The 27803-nt window shown below is 40.1% G+C and overlaps 1 long non-coding RNA gene across 2 annotated transcripts; it reads right to left on the reverse strand.

Annotated features, from left to right (window-relative positions):
- Nucleotides 1-6680: 6680 nt before the first annotated feature.
- LOC122053727 lies at nucleotides 6681-7357 on the reverse strand. Of its 2 annotated transcripts, none has more exons than XR_006132328.1 (4): nucleotides 7128-7357; nucleotides 6951-7051; nucleotides 6837-6857; nucleotides 6681-6737 (listed from the first exon to the last, which is right to left on the reverse strand). It is a non-coding gene; the product is annotated as an uncharacterized LOC122053727 (long non-coding RNA). The 2 variants fall into 2 exon arrangements; XR_006132329.1 differs by having other exon boundaries at nucleotides 6681-6727; nucleotides 7128-7354.
- Between the last annotated feature and the right edge of the window lie 20446 nt (nucleotides 7358-27803).

Here is a 27803-nt window from a genome sequence, read left to right on the forward strand (position 1 = left end):
CCAAATGAAGTTAACTAGATTAATGAAGGATTGATTCAAGGCTTTGATTCTGGAAATATCAAGTCACTAAATTGTGAAACAGAAACATAATGTAAAAGCTGTAGAGTGCTGAAATAGGAATCTGGAGAATTGAATTGTTGAGGCTGCTGTTGGAGTTCACTGTGTACCAATTATCTTGAGCCAGATTTCTACTGTTAAGCTTAGCTTTTGTGTTTAAAGAATTCAAGAAATAGGAAAGGAATCTGGGTCATGTTTTGCTAGAAATGGAGTGTAAATGATGAATCCGAATATAGGAATCTGAAATTGTAAAAGGGCTGAGTTGAAGGGTTGTGCCAATCTGCAAATTGATTTGTTGAGCTGGAATGAACAGAATTGAAATGTTGTTTATTGAATGCTTAATAAGTTGTTGCAGGGAGATTTAAACTTCAAGGATTGGTCAACGAATTCAAAGAAATCAGATTTGGAACTTTGGGAGGAAGTGCAGAAAAGAAATTAGAAATGTAATGCTGATTTGTGCTAAATCTTTGTGCTATTTCTGAATTACAGAATTTGGATTCAAGTTCAAAACAATTGAGTGTTAAGTGATTTCCTTACCTAGTTCCAACTCCTTCCGATGCAAGCCCAAATATCTCCCAATTCAGAATTCTGAAACGTTGAGACTGAAGAACAAACTGCAGAATCAGCTGCAATGTTGAAATTTCTGGATATAGGCAAAACTGAGATAGGTTAGATTCTGAAAACAAATTGGAGCAAAGAGGTTTAATTAAGTGGTTGAGCGCTGATCATTCTAATCAGTGCGTTCAGGAAAAGAAAACATAGAGCAGTGTTGTAGTGAAACATTTAAAATCAAAATTTAAGATTGCAGTGAAAGCAACTGGGTTCTCTAAGCTGTGGAATTTGAATTTCATTGGTCAAAAATCCTCATCACATAGTATTTCAGTCCATATCTTCCACTTTCACTTGAACCCTTATTTTCCTACTGTTTCTTTCAACACTAACCCTTTCATTTATATTTGATTTTTGCTTTCCTTTTAAATGGTTATGGACCTTCATAATTGTGCATCTTGATATCTATGATGGTGGTGAAAATTAGATGAGAAGCAAGCATATGGTAGTGCTTTTGCCATGAGTAGCTTGAGTGATCTCTACCATTGCTAAGAATTGAGGTTAGGATGAGAGCCACTAAAAATTATCTTGTGAGGATTAGATGTGTTATCATTATCATTTTATTCCTGATGGATGAAATTATTATGTGTTTGACCTAGGTAAGAATGGAGTTCATGATAGCTTGAGTTGTTGAAACTTAATATCCTAGGTAGCTTGCTTTAATCATTTTCTAACATGAATGAGAATTGTTAGGGGATACAACAGTAATTATTTCCTTAGTTTGGTTTACTTGTACGAGACGCACAAGAATAAGTGTGGGGGATTTGATAACTCATTTATTTGGGCTCATTTTCTTGGTTGATATGGGGACTTTTTAGCTAATTTTATTTGCTACTTGACACAATTTAGATTGTTTGTAAATTGAGAATTGTTTGGAGCTAAGTTTCATTTCATTTCTTAAATCATGATATATTCCTCACCATTTGAATTGGGTCTTGTAGGATATAGGAATTGATACATGATTCAAGTGAAGCCTAATCAACTCAAGAGGAGTTCAACCAAGTGGAGAAGGTCACATTTTATTTTACTCCAACCAAATTCATTAAGCCAACCCATTGCTCTTGACCTAAGTTCAACCCTTACACCAAATCCCTAAATTTTCCCTAAACCAGATCAGGATTTACCCTAATTTCGGTTCAATTGGACCAAGGTATAAAGTCCAGAAAACTCGCGGATGAACAGTGGCTGCGCCTACTGTTCATCGTGCCAAAAATTTCTGCGTCTGTGTTTTTCTCTTCATCGCAACCCCTATCCTTCTTCCTCTTTTGATCTCAAGCTACAAGATCATGGCAGAAGCTTAAGGAGACGACCAGACAACACTTTTGCAGCTGGAATCTCGCCGGAGAGATCTCAACGGCGAGGTCGACGCGAATCTGAGTTTTATCACAGAATCTGCCGATTTTGCTGGAAACGGTGAAGAAAGCAAAGTCGGCACTCCATCCTTCATCAACAACCATTGGAGGGGTTCTCTGGTGGTTTCCATTAGCATTTCCAATCGTCTACAGCCCCGCAATTCATCTCAGAACTCAGATTTGCAGATTCCAGACAATCTGCGATTTCAGCTCGATTTGAATCTGCTTCCGGCATCGAAGAGGGTTTCTTTGGTGGAGTTTGCAAGGTTCAAATTGAGCTCAAGTTCAGAAGTTTCTTCATTCTTCTCCTCTGATTTCTGGAGGCGCAGATTGCAATTCCAATCTCTTGTGTGACGGCAAGAGGATGTGGTTTGAGGATTGATATGGATTCAGTGTGGATAGTTTAATTCCTTGTTATTTCTTACTTAGTTTGAGCAACTTCTTTATTTCTACACTTTTATTCAAGTAATTTCTGTTCTTGAAAACCTTGTTAGAGCGTTTTTACTTCCTGAAATTTTGATTCTGCAACTGTAAGTTCTGCAATTAATTTGTTCCTGCAATTTAGATTCTGCAAATTTTGTCCTACAAAATTAGGTGTAAATTCTGAAATTTAGATCTGCATTTGATTCAGAAAATTCCGTTTAAGAAAATTGCAATCCTTAGTGTTTTGTCCTATTTTCAATCTTGCTGTTGGTATCTGAAATTTTCTGCAAATTCAAATTAATTTGTGTTGATCTTTAGGCTTAGTTAATTTTCTAATTACTTTAGTGTAAGTTTCTACCTTGTTAAGAAATTTAGCTTTCTTGTTGAATTTAAATTCTGCTTTAGATTAGATTTAGATAATTTCCTTTTCTTTTACTGGTTTGCATTTTGATTTTAATCTAGGATTTAGTTCAAAACCCACAACCCCCACTTTTAAGAAGAAAACCCAAAAAGAACCCAAGAAGAGATTTGGATCTGAATCAAACACTCACCAACTAGTTTCCTGGAGAAAATCGACATGGGCCCTATGCTATGTCATATCTTTGAGTAGTTGAGGGTTTTCAAACATTGTGTTAATTTGATAAGACCATTCGTGACACGTAGACGCTTCCACCTTTTTGATAAGAGATGGTTCCCAATTTTTGCAAGATGTAGGCTTGCCGTCTTCATCAGTTGGTAATCGTAGTCCCGTCTTGACTATCATCCAGGTGTCGAACTGGGTTTTAAGATATATCTCCATTCACCCCTTCCAATACCCGAAGTCTTCTCTGGAGAATAGTGGGGGATAAACAGTGTTATATCCTACTTGTTGGGCCATTTAGATCTAAAAAAAACAAAAACAGGAAGATCTATTCCAAGAGTGAGTCTTGGATTAGTAGTGCGGGATGAAGGGAAAAAAAAACGAGCTCAAGTGGTATTGACCAACTTTGAGCAACACCGATTTTGAAAAGAATTAGAATTTTAGCTACTAAGCTAATTTCTAATTGACTCCGAAAAACAAATGCCACGAAAAAAATGTTTTGAATGGTGGTTGCACCAATTCAAAACAACCCTGCTCTGATACCAATTGTTGGATCGAGACGCGCTAGAGGGGGGGTGAATAGCGCTCGCGGCTAATTCGTTTCTCGAATCAGAAAATTATCGGAGTAATTAAAATGCACCGGAATAAAATAAATAAACACAGAGACACAAAGGGATTTACTTCGTTCGGAGCCTAAGGCGACTCCTACTCGAAGGCCCGCGATCCTTGATCGCTTCTGGTGGGCAACAACTATAATCTCGATAAGAATTACAAACTAATTACAATGAAAATATTATAACAACTTTATACCGACAACTAAGGAAGAAGAAAGCAGAGCTTCGGGTCGTCGGGAGGTTGTTGCAGCACTTCTGGATCGTGTCGTTAGCAGCTAGATGCAGAGAAATCGCTTGGAAGTTGATGATCTGAAGTGTTGGTTGAAACCCCCTTATAAAGGGTGTTCAAGGCGCCTTGAAGGCTGTTCAAGGCGCCTCCATGCTGCCGAGTCCTCCGCGTGGATCAAGCTTGAACTGGTCAAAGTTCATCTTCTTAAGGCGCCTTATACCCTACCCAAGGCGCCTTCCAAGGCACCTTATACTCCCTTTAAGGCGCCTCCATGGATGCTTCGCAGCCAGCTCCATCCTTGCACCCGAGGCGCCTCCAAGCTCCATGGAGGCGCCTCGGACACTGTTCATTCGAGGGCAAACTTCATTATTTTGTACCTGCAAGACATGTTAGTCCCAAACAATATCTTGCAACACAAGGTTAGCATAAAACAACAGTATGAATATGATAAAGAATAATATGATAGTCTCCGGACTGTCCGGGTCTGACTTGGATTTCCGTCCGGAAACCCTAGGTCGACCCGACGCCTACTGTTCCCTCTACGGGGAACGCGTCCTCACCTACTCCACTCAGGAGATTTACCTGTTGCCAGTGCGATTGTCACGCCCCAAAGGAGTCCCTGTTAGACAAAAATTCGACAACATCTCCCCTGTACCGGTGACAATATGAAGCATCACTACAAACAAATATACATCAGCCACATACGGCTGGAATATTTACACAACCATGCAGTATATATCATCAGCCTACTCCGCTGGAATAAAAGAGACAACAACCACGCAGTTATATAAATATTTAACAGCCCACTCGGCCATACAAAAAAAACAACACAGCGGAAAAACAATACAGGAAAGCCCACACAAACCAAATAAATACAATGCATGCCGGCACGGCTTAAACACAAATACAACACCAAAACCACAAGATAGCCGCATGGCTACACATAAATACAATGCCAAAAATAATTAAAAAAATATATAAAAGAAAACAATCCCGATCTTCGGATGTGACGTAGGACCCGGCAGACAGGATTCTCCGAGCGACACCAACCATCTATAGGCTACCTAAAAACATAAATGTATACATGCGGTGGTGAGTATAGGTAACTCAGCGGGTAATAGAAAAGATAGTGCATGGTCCATAAACAACATGGAGATCACAAGTATACAGTCTCAGTAGGGAATAAGAACATGATCATACTATCATAATCAATGCATCTGAACATACCTGACATAATAACCTGACATAAACTGTACAAACCACAACTAGCATAATGACAGATACATACCCAATCTGGAATCGACGCAAGGTACAGAGATTAGTAAACTCACTGGATCTGCACCAGATATACCCGTGACACCGGTGCAATATAAATACGACTGCATATACATGTAAAATAAATGACATGTATGCAGCATGACAACCATATGCAACAATCATATTGCAAACAAATGCAGCATACCACAAACACATGCAACTAGTAACTACTAGGCATGTATGCAAATATATCTCCAAAGATGCACCGCGCATCAAATGCAAAAGTGCATGCATGCTCCATGGTCACCCCCGTCACCTCTCTAGACACCACGACCCCTGTATGGCCGAGAGGCTTGGGTCCGTGACAACTGTACTACCCTCCAGCCCACTATATAGTGGTCGAGGCGGACAGTCCACTAGTAGCTATCTAGCTACATAGCATCAGGGTCCATGACTGCTCACAAAGCCGGATCTCACTAAACCTCGTGACCGGGTGGCACGACAGGACGAGCGGCAACTGCTCTAGCTACCACTACCCATGAGTGGTCGAGTGTGCGGCGCTAAACCAAACCAACTGATGACTCTCTCACCACAAGGGAGACAATGGTCATCAGATGCAATGAATGATGAACATGATATATATATATATATATATATATATAATCATCATCCATGCAACAACCTCAAACCTCATAAATACCTCTAACATGAGTACAATCGTCATGATACCTCCATGTATCCCACCAAACATATGTACCCACTACACATGTAATAATCAACCAAAACTCCAATAATCCCACCAGACACATGTACACCAAAAATATAAGTACAATCAACATGTATCCTCCAATAAAAACATAACGGACATGTGTATATACTCCGAACATACAATCAACACAACTCCTCCAAAAGTACATGACAAATACGTATGTACACACCCCATGTAAATGCACGGTCAACAAGATGACTCCTACAACACATCTCCACCTATGTACAGTCAACATCATATACCCAATCAGCATGGTAATACTAACAACCCGACAATCCCTACAAGACATACTCTACACGTGTAATCACAACAAAGTATATATCAAAAGTGAAGACTGTATATGAATTACATAGATCATCACAAGGGTCAAGCATAAGTATCATGCAGGAAAAATAGCAACCGATCATGATATAAGATAAAGCAACCTAATTCATCCAATAATAACCATGCACTAAGTACAAGAAAATCTACATAGAGGTCAAGGAAGAAATACCCGCCTTAATCTGTCGATCGTGCTAAGTAATCCCGCGTCGAGACTCTCGTCCCGAATCCAAGTCCTGCAGCAATCAATATATTTATATTTTATTTAGCTAAATTTATATGAATTAAATAGCTAAATAAAATCCCTAACCCAATAGGATCACTCTAATCAAAATTGATCTCTGACTAATCCTCCAAATCAACACATCCTTTAATCCAATAACAAATCTCTATCATAAATCTACAACAACCTAACATCATCATCAACAATTCCAATCCAATCAGAAATACCTCATTGATACATCACTTACCTTGGAAGGTTGTAGCTGATCCACACTCACAGCTCCCACCATAACCCTGCCAACAGCTACCAAAGCATTCATACATCAATCCTTCCAAAAATTTGTCCAAGAAGCAAAAATACAACAATGTATCTACTGAATCCTACAACCAGAATCACACTCACCTCAATTGATCCCAAATCAAGCTGTTGTTCACCACCCGGATCAAGAAGGAGGGATCAGAATTCAACCAAACAACACATCACTAACTCATTTCCAACAACAACTATGCACCTTACCTCTTCACCCGAGAGCTACCAAAGACCCCAGCCACAAGAATTGGAGAAGAAGAAGTTCTTCTCAAGGAAGATCCATCACTAGGTTTATCCGAAGCATCCTCCTAGACCAGAACAGAGAGAGCACCATAAACGCAGAAAAAATCCTTGAATTCATAGAATCTCTCGACTAAGCCTTACCTCAATCAATCCCTACAGCTGGTGTCGTGCGATCCACTTCCACTGATGATGATCCAGTTCACCCCCAGCAAGTAGATCGAAGAGGAGAGCAAAAGAAGCTCGATCGGCTGGAAAAGACACGAATCAACCTCTCCCCGCCATGCCCTAGCTCCGCCGAGTCATTGCCTAGTGTGCCAGCACAGCCAAAGAGGAGATCGCTGCATCGGAGATGGTCGGAGCCATCAAGATCGGGTGACGCTTTCCCCCTGGTGACGCGGCGAAGCCGAGATCGCTGGGGAAGCCGTCGGCGTCGAGTCGTCCGCGGGCGAGAGAGGAAGAGGAGAAACACTCCATGCATCGAGAGGGAGAAGGAGGAAGAAAGGAGACTCGGCCGGCGTTGGGCTGAGATGCGTCAACGCGATCGGAATGCCCACTGTGCGGTGGCTCGACGTCGCCGGGAAAGGAATCGCCGGAGAGGGCAGTGCGTGAGGGAGAAGGGAGAAGAATCGGGAATAGGGGAGAGGAAATCGGGAATTTAGGGGTTAGGTTTTTAATTAAATACTTAGGTTAGATTTAATTAAGCCCTAAGTTAGTTTCTCAATCAACTCCCTACTTTATTGGGTACCCAAAATAGGCTTCCTCTGTACTCCGAATCCATCCCCTCAAAACGGGTCATACGGACTCCGTTTAAATCCCGAAAAATTTCTAAAAAATCTGGAAAAATCCAATAAGATTTTTCTTCCAATAATATTTATGTTTTAATTTTTTGCAGTATCTTACAGCGATCCTCCAGATCGACTGGACTTTTGCTCAGCACTCGACGCTTCCGGACTTTCTGCTGGACATCCGCTTCCCGGCTAGTCCAGTCTTTCACCTGGTTCGCGACACCAGGACTTTCCACCTAGGGTTACCACCCCCTAGGACTTTTGCCTGAAGCCATCGACCTGCCAAGACTTTCCATATAGGGTTACCACCCCCTATGACCTAGGGTTACCACCCCCTAGGGTTTTCCCTTTGCCTAACCGCAGCTAGGACTTTCCTGAAATGCTCAAGCAGACTTATTAGATCACAAAGATACCTTAACTTTGAATCATTTGCCATTATCAAAACATGAGTTCGATCGTCGGATGCTCCCCGCACCAACAATAAGCCTTCGGTGTTTGATTATTTTTTTTAAAAAATTATTTTCTATTTTGGGACGAATCCTGGATTCGTCCCAAAACTTGGGATGAATCCAGAGATTCGTCCCAAAAATTAAATTATTTAAAAAAAAATGGAAAAATGGGACGACTTAAATATGGACCTAAAGATATCAGAATTTCATGAAACAAGATTTTATGCGCTCGTATCATTGTCCTAATCATTAATTGTTGGGTTTTTCGGGCCGTAAAAACTGCTTTTTGCGTTGCGGAAACCCCGAAACCCCCATGCCATAGATCCGTATGAAGATTAAAATTTCGTAAAACTTAGAGTATGAGTTTTCTAACCAAGATCAACAAGATAAAGAGGTTACCCTTGATGCGAAGCCCTTCGCGTAATATATGTCATGTGAGTGTTGTTTGAGGTGTATTGTCGATTATACCTATGTTGATATATGCACACGAGTTCGGTATGCATTGTTGGAGGTATCACGAAGAATTATACCTATGTTGTGAGTATGTTTGGTGTATACTAATTGGAGGATTATGTCGATCATACATATGTTGTGTGTGCACGTGTGCCAGGTGTATGGTTGATGGCATCATAATGATTCTACATATGTTGAATGTAGAAGGTTGAGTGTCTACATTATGTTATTGGTGGTATTACCCTGTCAACTAATTCTCCTATTAGTGGGTGACCGACCCACTAGGATGATGATAGAGTTGACTATGGATTTGATTTGCTTTCTAGGTTGTTATACCCTAGGCTACCCACAGTGATCTGTGGTAGAGAGATCTAGGGCAGTCTCTAGCTGGATAATTAGGTGCCTTGGACACTTATGTATCATTTGTGGTGGAGCGTAGCTCCCACATATTATTGTTTGTTGTGGTAGAGTGTTGCTCCCACATATTTCGGATTGCTTGTAGTGGAGCATTGCTCCCATATGTATTGCAGATACATGTTATGGATTATTTGTAGTGGAGTGTTACTCCTACATATTGAGGATTTCTTGTGGTAGAGCGTTGCTCCCACATATGTGGAATTTCGTGCGATGGAGCGTTGCTCTCACACTGGAGGATGTATTCTTTGGTGATTTATATCGTTGGTGATCAGAGCTGTTTATTGTCGAAGATCTTATGGTTAGGAATGGTTGTGATACGGATATTATGTGTCTTGGTTTTACCATTAGGGCTTGCAGAGCCTTAGATGTTTTCAGGGGCTCGATGATTCTGGTATTTCGAGGATGTTTGGATCGGTTTCCATTGCCTTTGTTGACAATGTTGTGATCTATTTCGGATCCGCGGTGAGTCACGCACATCATCTTTGCATAGTTCTAGAGATGTTTTAATGGGAACATCTATATGCGAAGATCAATAGTGTGTATTTTGGTTGTCTTCTGTGAGATGTTTGAGACACACGGTCACCAGTAGGGTATACCGGGGATCCACAGGAGATAGAAGTTGGTACCAGTTGGGAGTTACCATAGTCTATACATGAGACTCGCAACTCCCTTTGTCGAGCTAGGAATTATCGGAGGCTCGTTGGGGGTTTTTCCACGCATAGCTATGCTACTGACACATTTGACCAGGAAAGGCGTGAAGTTCACTTGGATTGAGGATTGCAAGACCAGCTTCTAGGAGCTGAAGCGGAGACTAGTGTCGGCTCTGATTTTGGTTTTACTTTCTGGAGAGGACGGATATGTCCTCTACACTGACGCATCTATTCAGGTTTGAGCGTTGTTCTGATGTAGCACGAGAGGATAGTCTCCTATGGTTCTCGGCAGTTGGAGGAGCTTGAGGAGAACTACCTTGTACATGATCTGGAGCTAGTCGCCATTATTTTTGCCATGAAGATTTGGCGACATTATTTATATGGCGTTACATTTGAGATTCTCACTGACCATAACAGTCTCAAATATCTGTTTACTTAGATGGAATTTAATCTCCGACAGAGGAGATGGATGGAGTTCCTGAAGGATTATGATTGTACCATTAGCTATCACCCGGAGAGAGCTAATGTGGTTGCCGATACACTTAGCAGGAAGTCCAGAGGGACTTTAGATTGCCACCGAGTTGTGGTCACGGACTTGATTCAGGGTTTCTCCAAGTTAGACCTTGAGAAGAAGGGACAGACAGAGCAGGGTATTATTGCTACCATGGTTGCACAGTCGTCCATCAGGACGAGGATCCGAGAGGCCCTGGCCGGTGATCAGCATTTTGCAATTTATTGGCAGTCGGATAGTTTCCGGGCAGCAGACCGAGTTTACCTGAGATGAAGCAGGTATTATATAGTTCTGAGGTCGCTTATGCATACCTCCATTTCACCCGGTCAGGGAGGAGTTACTTCAGGAGTTCTCTACAAGCGACTATGTATTTCTACGAGTTTCACCCACGAAAGGGGAGAAGAGATTTGGCCTTAAAGGTAAGCTAGCTCCGCGATACCTTGGCCCTTTTCATATCCTGGAGAGGATTGGAGCAGTAGCTTATTGGTTGGTATTACTACTGTCCCTGGTTGACGTCCACGATGTATTCCATGTATCTATGCTGAGGAGATATGTACCCGACCCGATGAATGTGTTGATAGATATCTCAGTTCTCCTTTTTGCCTGACGTCACTTATGAGGACGTTTCGGTACGGATTCTGGACCGGAAAGAGCGTTAGTTGCGGAACCAGACTATTCGACTGGTTAAAGTTGAATGGCAGCATCATTCAGACGAGAAGGCTACTTGGGAGCTCGAGGATACGATCTGAGCTCGATATCCCCATCTTTTCACTTGAGGTATGTGATTTAATTTACCGTTCAGCATTTACACTATTTACCTGTTGTTAGTATTTGCTGATGGTAGATGAAAAAATTTTCGGACCAAATTTTTATTAGTGTGGGAGAATGTAAAATACCAGGAAAAAATGAGGAATAATGATAAGGGAATTTTTTGAAATTTTTGGAGATTTTTTGGGAATTTTTGGGAGCTCGTATGGACAAGTTTTCGGAGATAAAAGTGGGCCCCGGAAAAGCCTGTTTAGGCTACCCTGTTTTAGTGAGGAAAAGTTTATTTTTATTTATATATTTTCTTTCCTCGTTTTATTTCTTCTGTTTCTTTCTCCCCGACGCCGTGCCATTACCCGTGCCCGACGGTTTTCTTCTCCAAAACCGGCGACGCGATCCTTTCTCATCCTGTCTTCTTCTCGATCTATGCCTTAGAGCTTCTACTCTGATTTCCTCTCCTCTGCCCGACGCCAACCCGAGCCATTCTTCATCGAGCGACCGCCGACCGAGCCTGCTTCCATCTCTTCGCGAATACCAGGGGTCGCGGGAAATCGAGCATCTGAACCCTAGGTCTGGTTCCTGGGCGCCAGTCGAAGATTTCCTTCCTCCTCCGGCCGTGCGAGCACAAGGGATGCAGATCCCTTGCCGGCAACCCGATTTCCCTTCATCCTCCGGCCACAAGAGCACCAGGGGATGCAGAGCCATGACCCGATCTCCCCTATTTCGTGCCCTAGCCCCGATTTAGCGCCGCTGGTTAGCAGATCCTTCTTTATTGTTCTTGATTCTCCTAATTCTTGGCTGCAGATTTAGGTTACAGATTTGGAGTGGTTGGGATCATTGAGTTGTGCTTGGGCTGGCGGGCAGAACCCAGAGGAGCTGTGCTTGATCAGTGGACTTCCTCATCCTTGCTGCTGACTGAGGTACCGGTTGGAGGCGAGTTCTGGTTGGAATCATGTATTTATGGATTAGAATTCTCCATTTCTTGTTGATCTCTGATTTGGAATTATATGTGTTGTGTGGTGTTCTTGGAGGACAGCTGCTTGATTAGGGCAGTGCAGTGAAGAGAGGTCCTATTCTATACTGTGGGGTAATCTTGTTCCAGTAGCAACCCTTCCAGCAGCAACATCCACTTAACTCCAGCATCTCGTTCGGTTGTGAATTGAGGTAAGTGTAGGGATTTGATACGTGTTGTGGATAATGGTTTGATTTAGGTATGATTTGATTACATGATCTTGTGTAGTAATTTTGATACGTGATGTTGATGAATTAGGTTTATGTATTGAATTGGAGATAAATTGGATTACTAGATGGTTAGATTGATTTGGGTTTTACCCTAATTTAACCTTAAGGATTTTATTTAGCTATACATTTGAGTTACCTAAATAAATTATGTTTATATTGGTGACACATAACCTTGACGCGAGACGAGCATCTCGACGTTGGATTTGATTTGGATTGGACCTGCTATTTGAGGCGGGTACCTCTTGACTTATCTTTTATGATATTGTCATTTGGATATGCATAGTATTTTATAGCTACAAGCAATGATCATGTTTGCCTTTGGTATGTCACGGTTTGATACCCATAGCATGTTCTGTTTTTGTCGATTGTTATGTATCCATGTTTATGCCTCGTGATTATTGCCATGGTTACCTTAATTCCTAGAGTAAGTGACATACCATGCTTTACTGAGTTTAAGACTAGACTTATGGATATTTTATTATCTGACATGTGTATCTATATTTTTATATCATACCTGATCTGTGTACCTAGACCTTTTGCTTTGTTCCATGTACATTGTTGGTACATATGTTATGGAGGTGGATATGTCCAGGACCTAGGTTGTCATACCATAGAGGACCTGTATACCCTAGATCTGTGGATTTGACTTACTTGTACTAGGGTACACATTCTTATATATGTATGTGGATTTGGTTCAGGATATTGTCATGCTTAGTTTCATACACCATTGCATGATTGCATGCTGCATGATAGGCTGCTCTATTATTGTAGAGCATATCGCCAGTTTCATCACTGTTTGATGCTCCGTTAGTCCGCTCATGGGTAGCGTGACGCAGCGTGGTAGCACGTCAGTTTGGCTCTGTCGGTGCTCCGTTGGTCCGCTCTTGGGTAGTTTGACGTAGCGTGGTAGCACGTCAGGGATCCCTCCCCGTCATGGTGTACCGGGAGATGAGAACATTGCGCTCCCCCACTTATGATTTAGGGTAGGAGTATGTGTGTACTCCGACAGCATCCCATCCACTCGGTCACTCATCAGGGGTAGTGATGTCAGAGTGCACGGTTGTCACAGCCCTACTCGCTCAATCTCACCATTGTGTGTGAGATGACTGACTGGCGTCAGGGGTGACCATGTCATTGGCACCATATGCATTTATTGCATTTATTTGCTTGTGTTTGCTGCACTTATATGCTAAATTTTGGTGGATGCATTTGTTTGACATGCATACAGGAGGCATATTGTGTATCTGGTTTAACGACCCTTTTGTTCTGGTTAGGAGTTCCTGGTGAGTACAACTTCCTCAGTTACCTTTCAGTTTTGCATATTTCTTATATATGATTAGGAAGCTGTATTTCATGTTTATTGCTATTAGATATATCTTACTAGGCATGTCTATTGGTATTCGCTGAGTTGTTGAACTCACCCCCGTGGACACTATCTTTTTCAGGTACCAGGTTGTTTATGGTGTCGCTTGGAGTATCCTGTCTGCTGGTCCCCATGTCACCTCAGAAGATCTGTCTCTGCTTGTATTTATTTTGTTTTGATATACAAAATTTGTATATTTGGCTTTGTGTTCCTGTGTTGTGCCTGGAGTGTTTATGTTTGTGTTGTTGTGTGGTATAAGCCTAGCCGGCTAACAGTCATGTATTTTAGATTTCTATCATTTTTCTGCTGTGTTTTGGTTTTGGTACAGCCGAGTGGGCTGTAAAATAAATATATAACTGCGTGGTTGTTTTATATTTTGTTCCAGCCGAGTGGACTGATGATATATAACTGCGTGGTGGTGTGTATATTCTAGCCGCCTGTGGCTGATGTATATTGTGTATGTAGCAATGTTTCAGATTGTCACCCGTACAGGGGAGGTGCTGCCAAAATTTCTTCGGACAGGGACTTCCCCGGGGCGTGACAATTTAGTGGTATCAGAGCCAGGTTTACGATACTTGCTATGTGTTCTGGATTTTCGAGATTTATCTGATACCAATTTATTTGGTATCAGAGCTCGGCTTACGAGTCTTATTTTCATGTGTTTCGGATTTCATGTTTTGGTCTTCTCGATGTGACTTTTCGAGTTTTGGGACCTGGCAGCAGCAGAACATCTCCAAGCTATAGGAGGTATGTTGGTATACTGTTATCCTACATTTTTGTTAGCATTTGTACCGTTGACTATTATAGTTTATGACATATATTAGCATTCTTTATTAGTACCTGTCTGGTTGTTGTAGCATATATTACATGTGATGGGTTAGCCACTGATGATGATCGACCTTGTTAGAGATAAAGGGTTACAGTTTCTGGTGATTTTTCATATCATACACCAGTTGTTTTTTTTTTAGTTTCTGTTATTACTAGTTGCTTAGCAGATTGACGCACATGCCAGCCTCTGCTATTATTAGCTGGGTAGTGGATAGTATCTACCTAATTAGGTTGACCTAGCCAGTAGTATACCATGTTATCTTAGTTAATTTCATTAGTAAATATTGGGTTACTCTTGTTAGATCGGTCAGTAGGAGTCTGATTTACACTTGTTGATTTGGGTAGTCGTATATTGATATACCTTAGTTGCTTGTAGAGGATTAAGGTATTCTTGATTAGATAGTAGATGACTAATTTAGTTTTGTTGGTTTGATCAGTAGAGGACTGTCATACTCTATTTTTAGAGGTTCGAATCTTTTTGATTATTTGTGCTTATTTAGGTATCTAGAGTACATTTGAGTACATGACTTGTACTGACGTGGAAAAGACTGAATTGACCGTATACCATTGTCGATTTGGGTCAGTCTATAGAGGATCGATATATCCTATTCCTTGTGGACTTTAATTTTAGACTGTATGTACCTAGTTGGATTGTCTATGATTGCGTTTTCCTGTATGATCTTTATGTTAGATTTTATTTAGTTAAACCCCTAAACCATGAGAGTAGGTAGCATAGGGTTTGTGCGGTAGATTGGATTAAATATGCTGATTATACATACCTGTGTAGTTTATACACTTGATTATTATGTGTTGTAGGAGTTCTATGATAGACGGGCCAAATTGCATGTAGTGAGTGTATATTTTCTTGATGATGATTATTGTGGGTGTCTAGTAGATTATACCCGAGTGGTCTGATTGGTTTATTGGAGGTATTTTGTCGATTAAATCTATGTCGTGAAATGTATACATGTGTTTGAGTGTTTTATTGGAGGTATCTTATCGACTTAATCTGAGTTGTGATATGTGCAGATGTGTTCGGTGTAATATTTGAGGTATCTTGTTAATTATATGATTTTTCTGAGTGTATACTCGTGTCGTTTATGATTTTTTGGAAGTATTACATTGATAATACTCTTGGCATAGGTGTATATATGTCATGTGAGTGTTGTTTGAGGTGTATTGTCGATTATACCTATGTTGATATATGCACATGAGTTCGGTATGCATTGTTGGAGGTATCACGAAGAATTATACCTATGTTGTGAGTATGTTTGGTGTATACTAATTGGAGGATTATGTCGATCATACATATGTTGTCTGTGCACGTGTGCCAGGTGTATGGTTGATGGCATCATGATGATTCAACATATGTTCAATGTAGAAGGTTGAGTGTCTACATTATGTTATTGGTGGTATTACCCTGTCAACTAATTCTCCTATTAGTGGGTGACCGATCCACTAGGATGATGATAGAGTTGACTATGGATTTGATTTGCTTTCTAGGTTGTTATACCCTAGGCTACCCACAGTGATCTGTGGTAGAGAGATCTAGTGCAGTCTCTAGCTGGATAGTTAGGTGCCTTGGACACTTATGTATCGTTTGTGGTGGAGCGTAGCTCCCACATATTATTGTTTGTTGTGGTAGAGTGTTGCTCCCACATATTTCAGATTGCTTGTAGCGGAGCATTTCTCCCATATGTATTGCAGATACATGTTATGGATTATTTGTAGTGGAGTGTTACTCCTACATATTGAGGATTTCTTGTGGTAGAGCGTTGCTCCCACATGTGTGGAATTTCGTGCGATGGAGCGTTGCTCTCACACTGGAGGATCTATTTTTTGGTGATTTATATCGTTGGTGGTCAGATCTGTTTATTGTTGAAGATCTTATGGTTAGGAGATATTATGTGTCTTGGTTTTACCATTAGGGCTTGCAAAGCCTTAGATGTTTTCAGGGGCTCGATGATTCTGGTATTTCGAGGAGGTTTGGATCGGTTTCCATTGTCTTTGTTGACGATGTTGTGATCTATTTCGGATCCGAGGTGAGTCACCCACATCATCTTTGCATAGTTCTAGAGATGTTTTAATGGGAACATCTATATGCGAAGATCAATAGTGTGTATTTTGGTTGTCTTCTGTGAGATGTTTGAGACACTCGGTCACCAGTAGGGTATACCGGGGATCCACAGGAGATAGAAGTTGTTACCAGTTGGGAGTTACCATAGTCTATACATGAGACTCGCAACTCCCTTTGTCGAGCTAGGAATTACCGGAGGCTTGTTGGGGGTTTTTCCACGCGTTGCTATGCCACTGACACACCTGACCAGGAAAGGCGTGAAGTTCACTTGGACTGAGGATTGCAAGACCAGCTTCTAGGAGCTGAAGCGGAGACTAGTGTCGGTTCTGATTTTGGTTTTACTTTCTGGAGAGGACGGATATGTCCTCTACACCGACGCATCTATTCAGGGTTTGAGCGTTGTTCTGATGCAGCACAAGAGGGTAGTCTCCTATGCTTCTCGGCAGTTGGAGGAGCTTGAGGAGAACTACCTTGTACATGATCTGGAGCTAGTCGCCATTATTTTTGCCATGAAGATTTGGCGACATTATTTATATGGCGTTACATTTGAGATTCTCACTAACCATAAGAGTCTCAAATATCTGTTTACTTAGAAGGAATTTAATCTCCGACAGAGGAGATGGATGGAGTTCTTGAAGGATTATGATTGTACCATTAGCTATCACACAGGGAGAGCTAATGTGGTTGCCGATGAACTTAGCAGGAAGTCCAGAGGGACTTTAGCTTGCCACCGAGTTGTGGTCACGAACTTGATTCATGGTTTCTCCGAGTTAGACCTTGAGGAGATGGGACAGACAGAGCAGGGTATTATTGCTACCATGGTTGCATAGTCGTCCATCAGGACGAGGATCCGAGAGGCTCTGGCCGGTGATCAGCATTTTGCAGTTTATTGGCAGTCGGATAGTTTCCGGGCAGCAGACCGAGTTTACCTGAGATGAAGCGGGTATTATATATTTCCGAGGTCGCTTATGCATACCTCCATTTCACCCTGTCAGGGAGGAGTTACTTCAGGAGTTCTCTATAGGCGACTATGTATTTCTACGAGTTTAACCCACGAAAGGGGTGAAGAGATTTGGCCTCACAGGTAAGCTAGCTCCGTGATACATTGGCCCTTTTCATATCCTGGAGAGGATTGGAGCAGTAGCTTATTGGTTGGTATTACTACTGTCCCTAGTTGACGTCCACGATGTATTCCATGAATCTATGCTTAGGAGATACGTACCCGACCCGACGCATGAGCTGATAGATATCTCAGTTCTCCTTTTTGCCTAACGTCACTTATGAGGAGGTTCCGGTACAGATTCTGGACCGGAAAGAGTATCAGTTGCGGAACCAGACTATCCGACTGGTTAAAGTCGAATGGCAGCATCATTCAGACGAGGAGGCTGCTTGAGAGCTCGAGGATACGATCCGAGCTTGATATCCCCATCTTTTCACTTGAGGTATGTGATTTAATTTACCGTTCAGCATTTACACTATTTACCTGTTGTTAGTATTTGCTGATGGTAGATGACGAAATTTGGGGACCAAATTTTTATTAGTGGGGGAGAATGTAACATACCGGGGAAAAAAAGAGGAATAGTGATAAGGGAATTTTTTGAAATTTTTGGAAATTTTTTGGGAATTTTTGGGAGCTCGTATGGACGAGTTTTCGGAGATAAAAGTGGGCCCCAGAAAAGCCTGTCTGGCTACCTTGTTTTAGTGAGGAAAAGTTTATTTTAATTTATATATTTTCTTTTCTCGTTTTATTTCTTCCGTTTCTTTCTCCCCGATGCCGTGCCTTTACCCGTGCCTGACGATTTTCTTCTCCAAAACCGGCGACGCGATCCTTTCTCATCCTGTCTTCTTCCCGATCTCTGCCCTAGAGCTTCTACTCTGATTTCCTCTCCTCTGCCCGACGCCAACCCGAGCCATTCTTCATCGAGCGACCGCCGACCGAGCCTGCTTCCATCTCTTCGCGAATACCAGGGGCCGTCGGAAATCGAGCATCCGAACCCTAGGTCTGGTTCCTGGGCGTCGGTCGAAAATTTCCTTCCTCCTCTGGCCGTGCGAGCACAAGGGATGCAGATCCCTTGCCGGCAACCCGATTTCCCTTCATCCTCCGGCCACACGAGTACTAGGGGATGCAGAGCCATGACCCGATCTCCCCTATTTCGTGCCCTAGCCCCGATTTAGCGCTGCTGGTTAGCAGATCCTTCTTTATTGTTCTTGATTCTCCTAATTCTTGGCTGCAGATTTAGGTTACAGATTTGGAGAGGTTGGGATCATTGAGTTGTGCTTGGGCTGGCAAGCAGAAACCAGAGGAGCTGTGCTTAATCAGTGGACTTCCTCATCCTTGCTGCTGACTGAGGTCCCGGTTGGAGGCGAGTTCTGGTTGGAATCATGTATTTCTGGATTAGAATTCTCCATTTCTTGTTGATCTCTGATCTGGAATTATGTGGGTTATGTGGTGTTCTTGGAGGACAGCTGCTTGATTAGGGCAGTGCGGTGAAGAGAGGTCCTATTCTATACTGTAGGGTAATCTTGTTCCAGTAGCAACCCTTCCAGCAGCAACATCCACTTAGCTCCAGCATCTCGTTCGGTTATGAATTGGGGTAAGTGTATGGATTTGATACGTGTTGTGGATAATGGTTTGATTTAGGTATGATTTGATTACATGATCTTGTGTAGTAATTTTGATACGTGATGTTGATGAATTAGGTTTATGTATTGAATTGGAGATAAATTGGATTACTAGATGGTTAGATTGATTTGGGTTTTACCCTAATTTAACCTTAAGGATTTTATTTAGCTATACATTTGAGTTACCTAAATAAATTATGTTTATATTGGTGACACATGACCTTGACGCGAGACGAGCATCTCGACGTTGGATTTGATTTGGATTGGACCTGCTATTTGAGGCGGGTACCTCTTGACTTATCTTTTATGATATTGTCATTTGGATATGCATAGTATTTTATAGCTACAAGCAATGATCATGTTTGCCTTTGGTATGTCACGGTTTGATACCCATAGCATGTTCTGTTTTTGTCGATTGTTATGTATCCATGTTTATGCCTTGTGATTATTGCCATGGTTACCTTAATTCCTAGAGTAAGTGACATACCATGCTTTACTGAGTTTAGGACTAGACTCATGGATTTTTTATTATCTGACATGTGTATCTATATTTTTATATCATACCTGATCTGTGTACCTAGACCTTTTGCTTTTATCCATGTACATTGTTGGTACATATGTTATGGAGGTGAATATGTCCAGGACATAGGTTGTTATACCATAGAGGACCTGTATACCCTAGATCTGTGGATTTGACTTACTTGTACTAGGGTACACATTCTTATATATGTATGTGGATTTGGTTCAGGATATTGTCATGCTTAGTTTCATACACCATTCACATGATTGCATGCTGCGTGATAGGCTGCTCCATTATTGTAGAGCATATCGCCAGTTTCATCACTGTTCGATGCTCCGTTGGTCCGCTCATGGGTAGCGTGACGCAGCGTGGTAGCACGTCAGTTTGGCTTTGTCGGTGCTCCGTTGTCTGCTCATGGGTAGTGTGACGCAGCGTGGTAGCACGTCAGGGATCCCTCCCCGTCATGGTGTACCGGGAGATGAGTGCATTGTGCTCCCCCACTTATGATTTGGGGTAGGAGTATGTGTGTACTCCGACAGCATCCCGTCCACTCGGTCACTCATCAGGGGTAGTGATGTCAGAGTGCACGGTTGTCACAGCCCTACCCGCTCAGTCTCACCATTGTGTGTGAGATGACTGACTGGCGTCAGGGGTGACCATGTCATTGGCACCATATGCATTTATTGCATTTATATGCTTGTGTTTGCTGCACTTATATGCTGCATTTTGGTGGATGCATTTGTTTGACATGCATACAGGAGGCATATTGTGTATCTGGTTTGACGACCCTTTTGTTCTGGTTAGGAGTTCCTGGTGAGTACAGCTTCCTCAGTTACCTTTCAGTTTTGCATATTTCTTATATATGATTAGGAAGTTGTATTCCATGTTTATTGCTATTAGATATATCTTACTAGGCATGTCTATTGGTATTCGCTGAGTTGTTGAACTCACCCCCGTGGACACTATCTTTTTCAGGTACCAGGTTGTTTATGGTGTCGCTTGGAGTATCCTGTCTGCTGGTCCCCATGTCACCTCAGAAGATCTGTCTCTGCTTGTATTTATTTTGTTTTGATATACGAAATTTGTATATTTGGCTTTGTGTTCCAGTGTTATGCCTGGAGTGTTTGTGTTTGTGTTGTTGTGTGGTATAAGCCTAGCCGGCTAGCAGTCATATATTTTGGATTTTTATCATTTTTTTACTGTGTTTTGGTTTTGGTACAGCCGAGTGGGCTGTAAAATATATATATAACTGCGTGGTTGTTTTGTATTTTGTTCTAGCCGAGTGGGCTGATGATATATAACTGCTTGGTGGTGTGTATATTCCACCCGCCTGTGGCTGATGTATATTGTGTATGTAGCAATGTTTCAGATTGTCACCCGTACAGGAGAGCTGCTGCCGAAATTTCTTCAGACAGGGACTTCCCCGGGGCGTGACACATACCCATCTGGAAATTTCAAAGATTTCAACTATTCACATAGGACACGTCGTTGATCCTTATTTAATGTATAAACTGCCTTTGGCTTTAGTCCCCTACTATTTTCATCGACATCAAGAGTGGGTCTTTTACATATGAGTCGCATATCTTTTCTTGCCTTGAGATTGTCTTTTGTTTTTCCGGTGATATCCATCACAGTATTTTTCAGATTATCAAAAACATTCTTCTCAATATGCATTACATCGAGATTATGATGTATCAAATGACTAAACCAATACGACAAATCTCAAAATATACTTCGTTTAGTCCATTTATGTGTACTCCCATATTCTTATGTTGTACCATATGGTTGTTCAATAACAGATGGAAAGTGAAGCACTCTGTACTAAATATCTAGACCTGTCAATCTCAATGGCGGAAGTGTTCTTTCGATCCTATTTTTAGTGAATTCATCTTTATTCTTTCTGAAATTATGATTTGTTGGTAAGAATTGCCTATGACAATCAAAATAACTTGGTTTCTTTCCGTGTTTCAATCTGAATGACTTTGATCTCTCCATACATATGGGGCATCCCAAGATCCGAGCAGTGCTCCAACCTGATAGCATACCGTAAGCTAGAAAGTCATTTATGGTCCAAAGAAGAGCAGCATTCAGTATAAACATATGGTTAGAATGAACATCGTATGTAGGAACACCTTCATCCCATAGTTGTTTAAGTTCTGCTATCAGGGGTTGCATATAAATATCTATTAACTTCTTTGGATTTTTGGGACCTGGTACAACCAATGTTAAAAACATATAAGGTGTTTTCATGCACATCCCAGGTGGAAGATTATACGGCGTTAAGATAACTGACCAACAAGAATAATTTCTTCCTAATTTACCAAACGGAGAAAATCCATCAGCACAGAGACATAATCTAATGTTTCTAGTCTCCTTTGCAAAATCTGGATATGTTCTATCAAAATTTTTCCACGCATCTGCATCTGATGGATGACACATTAAACCCTCTTCTGTTTGATGAGTTGCATGCCAAGTCATGTGTTCCGCAATTGCCTTTGATGCATACAATCTTTATAACCTAGCAGTTAAAGGTAAATAAAACAACTGACTTTGTGATTTACGTCGTTATTGACTCCTTCTGGTTGTCTTATAACTATCTTGATTACAGAATTTACAAACCTCTACATCTGCATCATCTCCCCAATATAACATACAACCATCTCTGCAAACATCAATTCTTTCAACCGGAAGACCTAAATCTTTCACCTGTTTTTTCATACTGTAAAAATCATGAGGCAAATTGTGATCACGTGGCAATGTATCATCAAACGCTTGAACAATATCATTAAAACAATCTTCCGACATATTATGATCTACCTTTATATTTAATAGTCTGGAGGTGAGAGATAATTTAGTTTGACTGTCACAACTGGAATATAATGGTTCATTTGCGGCACTCAATACTTCTTGAAATTTGTAATATATTTCATCCAGACCTGGTACATCAGGCTCCTCCAACGGCAATGTATTAGTGGCAAATATTTGTTCACTTGTTGGAGGAAAACTAGAACTTGCACCAAGCGTCTCGAGAATATAATTCTGACAGCTTGCATCAATTATCATCCTCTGATATGGATTGAATTATTCATAATAACTCTGATCCCCACTAACAGAGGCTTCGAAATTTCGTCCATATTCCTCATCAGATATGAACGGTTCACCATGACTTGTCCAATTATAATAATTCGGGGTACAACCAAATCTACAAAGATGTTCTTCAACTTTATCGGTGGGTAAAATTTTGTCATTGTGACACTTTCTACACGCACACCTTATCTTCTTGCCATCTATATACATAACTTGACTAGATGCAAAATTCAAAAATTGCCTCAAGCCAGTGATAAACTCAGGAGTTAACCCCTGACGATTAGGCAAATTCTTGTTATACATCCAACTTCGCTCATTCTGCATTTTACCTGAATTCTGCTATTTAGTTAAACATTATTAAAAGTAACTAAAGATAAATCTTATCATTGAAGACAAAACAACAAAGAGCAGCTTATCAAAAAGAAGGAACACAATTAATCAACTATAACATAATTATTTAAAGCTAACTTATAATTTCATAATGTAGTGACTTTTAGGTCATCAAGATTTAACAATTTGAGTTTGAACTTACAATTTTAACAATTCCATTTACCCACTGTAAAGTGTAAAAATAAAGTGTTCCCAATTCTTAGTTAATTCATATGTTATTTTTCTTACCTAGACTTGATACATGATGTTTCTTGCTATGGAAGTCTATGAACAACAATAATCATTTAGTCTTCTTTTATTGGCTACTAGTGTACGCCTTAGTAGGTTACTCCATGGTAGTCATTTTTATTTACATATCTAGACTTGGAGAGATAACTACCATTGCAAGAAACACAAATATGAGTGAGCAACAGCAAGTTAAGAAAGCAAGTGTTTGGGGAATATATTGTGATTATATATGTATATCACTAACTAATCAAAACTCTGCAAGAAACACAAACTCATGTAATCATCATAGTAAGTCAACAGCGCAACTTCTTTTGTGAAGGTTCAAGTTGTATTTAGCAAATATAACTCAAGTTTACAAATATGTACGCCAATACTTAACTATTGATTACAACTGATATCAAATCTCCTGTGTACTTGTAACTTAATCTTTTTTGCTTCTGCAGTTTAACAAATTTGATATGTATATATCTGCTTCTAATATTAAGGAGTCAGTTACCAATGTTTATAGATCTGGATTTCTTTATATCTAGTATTCATTGTTCTACGAGTCACTAGAAATTTGAAGTATCTATTGTGAATCTTGGTGGAACTTCAGCACAACCATGACGCGGGCCAGATTCGGCTAGCCACGGCTAGGCTCGCGCCGCCAGCCAACCAGCGCCTGGCAGCGGCCAGCCCGCGACGGCGACGGCCAGCCCGCGGACAGCTCGCGGCGGCGGCCAGCCCGCGGCCACCCCGGATATCACATCGTCGTCGAGAGACGGAGATCCGAGAGCAGCGTAGAGAGATGGGCTTACCAATAGAAAAGCTTCCACCATCAGAGATCATGCGGTCATCGCAGATCACGCCGTCGTCGGTCGGAGATGTGGTGGAAGCCCTCTTGGAAATCGCAGGTTGGAAGGGGGAACGGGGGAGAGAGGAAAGAAATGGGAAAGAAAATAAGAAGCATGATGAGTATAGATCTAGGATTTTTACCATCAAATCTTTTTTGTTCCCAATTTCGTCCCTAAATTTGGGACGAACCCCTAGATTCGTCCCAAAATCTGGGACGAATTCAGGGATTCATCCTAGAATTTATTTTTTTTAAATAAAAGAGGAAAAAATTCAGAAGGAATAAATACGGACCTAGAGAAATCAGAATTTGATGAAACAAGTTTCTATGCGTTCGTATCATTGTCTTGATCGTAAATATATCCCTAAAAAAAATTTTGACCAAATATATTGACTTTTGGAATTTTTTAATCCCAATTTGACCTATTTTTGGTGTTAAAAATTTGAATCACTCAAAATAATAATTCAAAATTAAGGATGATGATATATTTACGATCAGGATAATGATACGAATGCATAGAAATTTATTTCATGAAATTCTGATGTCTCTAGATCAAGATATAAACCTTCGGTGTTTGATTAATTTTTTAAAAAATATTTTCTATTTTGGGGCGAATCCTGGATTCACCCCAAAACTTGGGATGAATCCAGAGATTCGTCCCAGAAATTAAATTATTAAAAAAAAATAGAAAAAAATGGAAAAAATGGGACGACTTAAATATGGACCTAGAGATATCGGAATTTCATGAAACAAGTTTCTATGCATTCATATCGTTGTCCTAATAATAAATATATCCATAAAAATATTTTTTACCAAATATATTGATTTTTAGTATTTTTTAATCCCAATTTGACCTATTTTTGATGTTAAAAATTTGAATCACTCAAAATAATAATTCAAAATCATGGATGATGGTATATTTACGATCAGGACAACGATACGAATGCATAGAAACTTGTTTCATGAAATTTCGATGTCTCTAGGTCAAGATAAGCCTTCGGTGTTTGATTTTTTTTTTTAATTATTTTCAGTTTTGGGACGAATCCAGGGATTCGTCCCAAATTTTGTGACGAATCTAGAGATTCGTCCCAAAAATTAAATTATTTTAAAAAAAATGAAAAAAATGGGACGACTTAAATATGGACGTAGAGATATCGGAATTTGATGAAACAAGTTTCTATGCGTTCGTATCATTGTCCAGATCTTAAATATATCCATAAAAATATTTTTGACCAAATATATTGATTTTTGGAATTTTTTAATTTCAATTTGACCTATTTTTGGTGTTAAAAATTTGAATCACTCAAAATAATAATTCAAAATTAAGGATGATGGTATATTTACGATCAGGACAATGATACGAACGCATAAAAACTTATTTCATGAAATTCCAATGTCTCTAGGTCAAGATATAAGCCTTCGGTGTTTGATTAATTTTTTTTTAATTATTTTCTATTTTGGGACGAATCCAAGATTCGTCCCAAAAATTAAATTATTTAAAAAAAATGGGAAAAAATGGGACGACTTAAATATGGATCTAGAGACATCGAAATTTCATTAAACAAGTTTCTATGCGTTCGTATCAATGTCCTGATCGTAAATCTATCCATAAAATTATTTTTGACCAAATAAATTGATTTTTGGAATTTTTTAACCCCAATTTGACCTATTTTTGGTCTTAAAAATTTGAATCACTAAAAATAATAATTCAAAATTATGGATGATCGTATATTTATGATCAGGACAATGATACGAATACATAAAAACTTGTTTCATGAAATTTTGATGTCTCTAGGTTAATATTTAAGGTTTCGGTCACTTATTTATAACCATTTATTGTACAACACCTTTTTAGTTAGTAGCAACCTATATATATTTTAAAAAATATCTACCTAGAGACATCATAATTTCATGAAACAAGTCTCTATGCGTTCATATCATTGTCCTGATTGTAAATATATTCAGAAAATTTTTTTTAACCAAATATATTGATTGACGGAATTTTTTAATTCTAATTTGACTTAATTAGTGTTAAAAATTTGAATCACTCAAAATAAAAATTCAAAATTAAGGATGATTGTATATTTACGATCAGGACAACGATACGAATGTATAGAAACTTGTTTCATGAAATTTCGATGTCTCTAGGTCAAGATATAAGCCTTCGGTGTTTGATTAATTTTTTTTTAAAATTATTTTCTATTTTGGGACAAATCCTGGATTCGTCCCAAAACTTGGTATGAATCTAGAGATTCGTCCCAAAAATTAAATTATTTAAAAAAAATGGAAAAAATGGGACGACTTAAATACGGACCTAAAGATATCGGAATTTCATGAAACAAGTTTTTATGCGCTCGTATCATTGTCCTAATCATAAATTGTTGGGTTTTTCGGGCCGTAAAAACCGCTTTTTGCGTTGTGGAAACCCCGAAACCCCCATGCCATGGATCCGTGCGAAGATTAAAATTTCGTAAAACTTCGAGTATGAGTTTTCTAACCTAGATCTACTTTAGATCTACAAGATAAAGAGGTTACCCTTGATGCGAAGCCCTTCGCGTAATCCCGCTCGTCCAAGGTTCGCCGGATCTCGAGAGTATCAAAGTAGATACTTCTCTATGTGTTTCCACACGAACAAATGATGGAGAAACCTAACAAAAGGTGTGCTAGCACCCTTTGAAAGATTTGACCAAAGAGGAGGAGAGGGAGAGAAGAAAAAGCTTGAGGAAGAAGAAGATGGAGTTACCACACAAAATGAAACTCACACTAAAGTTGTCGGCCACATTCAAGAAGGGGTTTTTAAACCCCATGGGATATCAAGAGTCACAACTCTTGATCTCCCTCATGATGTGGCACACACATGTGCTAATCTTGATGATGTGGCACATCACCATTAGCCACTAATGCCAACTCACCAATGAGGTGGCAAATGGTCAAGTCAAACTTGACCCTTCATCTTCCTCTTAAGTCAAGTCAAACTTGACCACTTCTCTCCCTTGGTTCATCTAATCTAACCATTGGTTCAAGTAAATTTTAATTTAATGAATCTCTATTCATTGAATTAAATTAATTAAATGAGTCTAAGTCCAAATTAAACTCACTTAACACATGAACCAAATTGAGTCCAACTCAATTAGCCTAATTTGGATTACTCTTAATCCATTTGGTTCATCACATGAACCTAATCCTTTAGGTTCATCAAATGAACCTAATATCCATCTAATTGCCCTTTGTGTGTGACCCTATAGGTTCTTGTAACGTTGGCAATGCTCCTAAACTCTTTTAGAAGCATAAGCAATGAGCGGTATCTAGCAACACATCATTACTACCCAAGTTACAAGAATGTTGAGATCCAACATCACCTTGTAACTACTAATTGTGACTCTTCACAATATATGACAATGTCCATCTATCCTAGACATCTAGATTGATCAATGGGAGGCATAGACCATGTCATCCTCTAATCAATCGAAATCTTGAACTCCAAGTAGACTCACTCAATCAAATGAGCTCAATATCTCATATTGACTCATTTGGGCATGGTCATGCACTTCGTGGTCTCACTCTATCAAGAATATCGATGTCACTCCCGTGATATAGG

The sequence above is a fragment of the Zingiber officinale genome, chromosome 3A (assembly GCF_018446385.1).
Source record: "Zingiber officinale cultivar Zhangliang chromosome 3A, Zo_v1.1, whole genome shotgun sequence".
Classification (NCBI taxonomy): domain Eukaryota; kingdom Viridiplantae; phylum Streptophyta; class Magnoliopsida; order Zingiberales; family Zingiberaceae; genus Zingiber; species Zingiber officinale.